General features: G+C 33.7%; 1 pseudogene; it reads right to left on the bottom strand.

Annotated features, from left to right (window-relative positions):
* Positions 1 to 4,259: 4,259 nt before the first annotated feature.
* LOC121105935 lies at positions 4,260 to 4,359 on the bottom strand (annotated as a pseudogene).
* Between the last annotated feature and the right edge of the window lie 3,427 nt (positions 4,360 to 7,786).

The following is a 7,786-nucleotide window of genomic DNA, read 5'->3' as shown; positions in this document are numbered from 1 at the left end:
GCTTACAATATACAGTATAGACTATGGTAACAGATTGTGCTGGGCTAGTAAGATAATGCACGGTCTGGATCACTGAATATGTCTTCATAGTAACAACTGCATAAAAATACTTAAAAAAATCAATTAGCAATGATGGAGGTCTTTTCAGTAATAACATAAAAGATAAAAAAATGTATTTTCTATTTGGTAAAGAAAAGTACAGGCAGAAATAAAATCTATTTTAATCACTAAATGTACGCCTCAGGAACAACTGCGTGACCAAAATAAGTATAGCTTTTAAGTGGCAAGGGGTAGAAGTAAAACTAAACTTCGGGAAAACCAGTCTTTGAATGATAATTGGTTTGAGAAATGTTAGATCTTTCAACCTGTAAAGGAATGAATGATAAATATTTAGTTTTAATTCAGTTAGATTTACATTGTTCCATTTAAATGACTCTTTTAAGACATACACAGTATTAACGTTCTCAAATATAACAAAAGAATGGGGAATAGTTTAATAAATTTATAGTCCTGTTTTATATTCAGATTTTAAAGATTTATTTATGTATTTATTTGAGAGAGAGCGAGTGAGCACACAGAGGCAGAGGGAGAGGGAGAAGCAGGCTCCCCACTGAGCAGGGAGCCACACGCAGGGCTCAATCTCGGGACCCTGAGATCATGGCCTGAGGGTAGAAAAAATTAATGTATGTTTTATTTCTTAGCTAAAATAACCTATTCTTATCAAGGCAGTAAATATCCAGTGTAGAAAATTAGAAAATAAAGGGAGGAAGAACAATACGAACATTCTCCCAAACCCAAACATACTAGACTATTGACTTTCAGATCTTTTTCTAAGTATAAAGACCTTGCTTTTTCCTTGAAATGTGATCTTATGATACATACTCTTTTGTGATCTGTTTGTCATCATTTGTCTTCATTTCACCATTTCTGTATTGTACCTTTGTTTCCATTTCTTCTATTTCCATTCCACTTTTTGACTCTTTAGTGCACAGATTATATTTAAATTATCTTCAATAAACCTAAAGTTGTTCCAATCAGTACTTAATTCAAGATAAAGAATCACTTTTGGCTGTGATGTCTCTAAAACTTCTTTTCATTTTTATTTGATGTTCTTGAAACCTTCTTCATCTATCAATTTGCCTATGTCTCCATCCATTTCAAAACTTTTTATGACCAAAACGTCTAACATTTATGAAGTAGGAAAAGAAGATAACTGTGTCTATTTATGTATCACACTAATGGTATCCTTAATTACTAACAAAATATATACTGAAAACGGTTCTATTTTTTATTATTAACATATAATGTATTATTTGTTTCAGGGGTACAGGTCTGTGATTCATCAGTCTTACACAATGCACGGCACTCCCCACGACACGTACCCTCCCCAAAGCCCATCACCCAGCCACCCCATCCTCCCACCCACCTCCCCTCCAATGTTTTTGTCATTGCTCTATATGGGTAGGAGTGTCTAGTTAAATTAATGTGTTTTATAGGCACTTGGACTAATTCCACTTTGGGTGTTTATACGATCAATTCAATACATGGTTTCATTTGTTTCTATTTGTTTTCAGGTTTTAGGAATGCTATTTTTTCCCCTTTTAAATGTTTTGTTTTACAATTATGCAGAATATTTACATGGTTCTAGGAAAAAAACCTACAAAACAGCATATTCGAAGAAGTCTAGCTGTTATTTCTGTCCTCTTCATCTTCTTCTCTCTTATTTCTAAAAGTATCCATATGTTTTCTAATTTCAAAATTATTTTTCCAGATCTTACAATAAGCTATACGCATATGTATGTATTAACAGTTAATATGTTTGCTTTTATATTTTTTAAAGATTTATTTATATATTTGAGAGAGAGAGAGAGAGAGAGAGCACAAGCAGGGGGAGTGGCAGGCAGAGGGAGGGGCAGAAGCAGGCTCCTTGCAGAGCAGGGGGAGCCCCAAGTGGGACTCTATCCCAGGATCCCGGGATCATGACATGAGCAGAAGGCAGTCGCGTAACCAACTTAGCCACCCAGGTGCCCAGGGAGAGAGAATCTTAAGCAGACTTTGCACTGAGCAGGGCCCTACACGGGGCTTGATCTCACGACTCTCAGATCACAACCTGAGCCAAAACCAAGAGTTGGAAGCCTAACCAATGTGTCACCCAGGCACCCCTGTTTGCTTATATTTAATGTGTTCCCATTTATACTTATTACATGTATAATAGCATGTTATACCCACTTTCTCCATCTAGCTTTCTTTAACAATACGTACTGGGGAAAAATCCTTACTAGTCATATTCCTTTCATTGTGTTAGGATTAGTATTGCCTAGAACTCTATTGGTTTACTTTACTGTGTGCATTTAACCAACCCATGTCCCTTCTTGATATACATTTGGGTTTTTTTCCAGGCTTTATTTTTCATGTATTGCTACCATAAATAGCCTTTTACACATCATTTTATTTTTCATATTTTTTTCAGTGTATCTCTGGGATATGTTCTTAGAAGTAGTATTACTGGGTCACAAAACAAATGCAAAAATGCTGCTGGTAATTATTAAATTTCCTTCCAAAGTGGTTCTAACATTTTGCATTTCCATTACCAATATAGGAGAATGTTTTATTCATTTTCATCCACAGAGGGTATTGCCAAACTTTTGGATGTTAGCCAATACAATATGTGAGAAATGGGATCTCAGGGTGTTTTTAATTTGCAATTTCTTATTATGAGCAAAGCAGAACATCTTTCCATATTTTTCAGAGCACTTGTATTTCTGTTCTCTTTGAGCTACCTCAATTTTTTTTTTTCATTTTTCTATAGCACTGGGACTTTTGGTTTTAGATTTAACAGAGTTAATGGGTTACCCTTATCTATTGTACAAATTACTTTTTTTTCAGTTTGTCATTTTCCATTTTTCAGTGGTGAATTTATCAATTTACTGATATTTTCCATAATTTTGTTTATAAATTGTGTCCTAATATGGGCAGTTTTCTCCATTCTGGATTTTTTAGTCAAACCTACCACCTATGTTCTCTTCTAGTACTTACAAGATTAAAAAAAAAAAAATCTCTAACCCATTTAGAAGTTATCCAGCACATAATGGGAGGACTGGACCCAAATTTATTTTCTTTACGTAGCTCTCATTACACAAATTTACTTATTACAAAGTTGTATCTTTTCCTCCCTGATTTGAGATGCCATTTTTATCTTACACCGACATTGCATCCTCAATTTGGAATATTTCCAGATTTTCATTAATCAGGTATGTTTTTAATTAACACTAATTTGTTGACATGAATGGGACAGTTGTCCAAAAGAACATCCTCCCTTCTGATTTTGTCTGCTTGCTTCCTCTTGATGTCCTTTAGCTTATTGCTCTTTCTGTGATATTTTCAGTAAACTGTTAAGTTAAATGTGAAAGCTTGATGGATTCAAATGAGACATTTTTGACTAGAATAATCATTGCTGAAATTATATACCTCATATTATATCATAGCAGAAATTACATATCTTGTCGACCTGCCCTCAAAGCTGCTAAAATTATCTACCACATTTGTTAACATAAATGATCTCTCTGTTGTACGTTTTTCCCTTGAGATATTTCTAATAACAAAAATTAGGATTAAGTTTCTTTAAAATAGATTAATATATTTTATAAAAATAATACACAGACTAGAGGACAAAAATAATTGAAAATGTGTTTGTTAAGGTTGCTAGAGTTATAGGTATTTTCTTTCCAAAATTATCCTTAATGTTGTATTTTCATGTACTTCTACACTTTTAAAAATTTAGTTATATCATTATTAAAACAAGGGTCAAAACTATCTCACCCAAATCATATCATCAGTAGATACTTTAATCGGTTTTGGGGTTTTTTGGTTGTTGTTTTGTTGTTGTTTTGTTTTGTTTTTAGAGAGAGAGTGCACATGGTAAGAGACTGAGGGAAGGGCAGAGGATGAGGGCAGTCTCCAAGCCCAGCACAGAGCCTGTCACGGAGCTAGATCCCTGGACCCAGAGATCATGACCTGAGCTGAAATCAAGAGTCAGACATTCTACTTACTGAGCCTCCCAGGCGCCCCTCATCAGTAGATATTTTAATGACATATGTATCATTCAAACATTTTCTCTTTTTACTTATTCCCTTATTCCAAGCAAAGGAAATGAAAAATTAGATCCATATTCAACATTTTTTAAAAAAAATTGATGACTATAAATTCTGATTTTTAAAAATGTATTTATTACTTATTTTCAATTTTTAAATTTGCTTTTTATGAATTAGTTTTTCATGAATTTGCATGCCTTCCTTGCAGAGTCCATGTTAAACTTCTCTGTATTGTTCCACTTTTAGTATACATGCTGTCAAAGCCAGCCCTGTTTTCAGTTCTATAGAATTATTACTAATAGACAATTAATATAATTGAGATTTGACAGGTAATTATTAAACAAATTTTATTCATTTTTTTAATGAGATGAATGGGTTTTTACTCTAATTATTTTATGCAGACGTGGATTAATATAACTTATTTCTAGAATCACCCAGGATTCGACCTCAAATTTACTCCTCCTTTTCATGGTTATAAATGCCAACAGTAAGCAACATATTTCATATTTTAAAAAATGAATAAATGGAAATGAAAATTATTCTAGCAGAGATATATCACTCAATTATTTAAACTCTTTCTGTGTTGTATGCCAAAATTATATTGTGATCTTTTAACCAAATTACTTTTAATGATTTATTAGCTGACAACTCAATTAGGTCTTCCTTTAATTTTGTTGAAAGCAAACACTGCAAACCACTTAAATCGTAAAAGCATTAGTTACCCAGCCATCAAAGTCATGTACATCTTCAACTTTGGGGAAGTTTAAAAACAGGCTTTACCAAGACCTATCAAGTTTCCTAGTTTTCATACAAGTGTCTGAAGTTAAAGGAGGTTTCTTAGGCAAAGGTTTTTTTCACTGTTTCTTCATTTGGCACACTGGGGATTTTTACATATAATGCCAAATGCACCTTGGCGAGATCCAAGATATGTGAGAATAAGTGGAAGAGGGAGATGGGGTCAGAAAACAGAACTGGCATAACATCTGTGGAAAATGTCTACTCTGGTCCTCTATCGATTTTAAAATTGGATTATTTGTTTTTGTGTGTGGAGTTGTATGAGTTCTTTATATATTTTTGATATTAACTTCTTATCAGATATGTCATTTGCAAATATCTTCTCCCATTCAGTAGGTGGCCTTTTGTTTTGTTGAGAGTTTCCTTCACTGTGCAAAAGTTTTTTAGTTATCAAACTATTAGTAGTCCCAATTGTTTATTTTTGCTTTTGTTTTACTTCCCTGAGACAAATCCAGAAAAATGTTGCTAAGGTTGATGTCCAAGAGTTTTCTTGTAGGAGTTTTATGGTTTCAGGTCTTACATTTAGGTCTTTAATCCATTTTGAGTTTACCTTTATATATGGTGTACAAAGTGGTCCAATCTCTTTTTTGCATGTAGTTGTCCAGTTTTTCTACCATCATTTATTGAAGAGACTGTTTATTCTCTATTATATTTCCTTGCCTTATTTGTCATTGATGAATTGATCATATAAGCATGGGTTAATTTCTGGGCTCCTTATTCTGTTCCATTGACTTATGTGCCTATTTTTGTGCCAATACCATACTGTTTTAATTACTATAGCTTTGTAATATAGTTTGAAATCTGGGATTGGAAGACCTCCAGCTTTGTTCTTCTCTCTCAAGACTGCTTTGGTATTTGAAGTCTTTTCTAGTTCCAAAGAAATTTACAGATGGTCAACAGACATATGAAAAGATGATCAACATCACTAATCATCAGGGAAAATCAATGCAAATCAAAACTACAGTGAGATATCAACGCACACCAATCAAAATAACTAGTATTAAAAAGATAAAAAACAACAAAGGTTGGTGAGGATGTAGAGAAAAGAGAACCTTCATGAACTCTTGGTCGGAATGTAAACTGGTGCTGCCTCTATGAAAAGTAGTAGAAATACCATATGATCCAATAACACCACTAGTGGGTATTTGCCCAAAGAATATCAAAACACATTATTTGAAAAGATATACACAACTCTATGTTTATTGCAGCATTATTTACAATAGCCAAGATATGGAAGAAACAGAAGTGTCTATCAATAGATGAATGGAAAAAGAAAACAATGTAATTTAAGGACAGCATAATTTCAAGGAGTTAAGCACATCATTTTTCCCAGTGCCTACACACATAATTTAAAAATAATTTTATTAAAACGAAAGGAAGATGTTATTTGAGGGATGTTCTAAGCACAGTGTAGTTTCACGGATGGAAGCATATGGCTTTTCCCATGTGCTTGTATACATAAATTCAAAATCTTAAGGTAATGAAAGGAAGATGTTTCTTGACACCTACACCACAGATACACCACAAACACAATAGACCTATATCTCTAAACAACACATATGTGCCACATATAACACACATACACCAGACACACACCACACACATACAACACACACACCACACATACATACACAACACAAGTAAGTCATACTCACCAAGACACACACACCACACACAGTACACATCCACCAAGCTTATACCACACACCAAACACACACACTACACATACACAGCTCACACAGAACATATATACTACATACATCATCCATACAACACACACACATCATACATTGAGTACTCACAGCACACAGCCACACATACATACACAAGACATAAACCATATAACAGCACATAGAATATTACTTAGCCATAAAAAATAATGAGATCTTGCCATTTGTGATGACATGGATGGACCTAAAGGATATTATGCTAAGTGAAATCAGTCAGACAGAAAAAGACAAATGCCATATGATTTCACTTATATGTGGAGTCTAAAAAACATAATAAACAAATAAACAAACAAAAACAGAAACAGAATCATAGAAACCAAACTGGTGTTTGCTAGGGAGAGTGTGGGGGATGGGCAAAATGAGTGAAGAGGATTAAGAAGTACAGACTTTCAGTTATATAATAAATTAGTCACGGGGATGTAAAGTACCTCATAGGGAATATATAGTCAATAATATTGCAATAACTTTGGTGACAGATGGTAACTACACTTATCACGTGAGCATTTCATAATATATACAATTATTGAATCACTATGTTGTACACCTGACACTACTAGAATATTGTATGTCAACTATACTTCAATTAAAATAAAAGGGGGAAAATGGCATAATATCTTGACTGCAAATATATTCTCAGACACACACATTTTAGCAAAGAGTATTCATGAGAGTTGAGAAGTAGAGCAGGAAAGTGAGTTCCTTAACACTGTTCATACTTGCTTCTCCCTCAGAAAGTATGTTTTCCAGGGGAAAATACCTCTCAGTTTGAAGAGCATGGTCATAGGTCATAAAAAAAAAGTTATGTACAGTGCTTCTCAAAGTAAAAAACAAAATGTTGATAGAAGAGACGCTGAAAAGACTACATCAAGAAACTAAGTTAGCAGCTAACATGTCAACATTGTCTCTCTACACTTCTCTCCTTGATCTTCTGGAAACCTGTATGTTCTCTTTCCTGAAAAGTCTCTAAATTGAGTCGGCTTAAATCTGCTCTTCCTCAGATGAACATAGTTTGATCCAAATAGCAGTCCTTCCACATGGAAAGATTCTCAAGTTTAAAGAATTAGAAACTTCAGAGATCTGGCATTTAGCTTATTAAAACAATGACAAGTAGCCCTCATGAACCATGAGATAGATGATATAAAGTTTAGTAAATATTGTCTTCAGTATTAT

The sequence above is a fragment of the Ursus maritimus genome, unplaced genomic scaffold (assembly GCF_017311325.1).
Source record: "Ursus maritimus isolate PB19 unplaced genomic scaffold, ASM1731132v1 scaffold_3, whole genome shotgun sequence".
Taxonomy (NCBI): Eukaryota; Metazoa; Chordata; class Mammalia; order Carnivora; family Ursidae; genus Ursus; species Ursus maritimus.
This window is presented reverse-complemented; position numbering and strand designations above follow the sequence as displayed.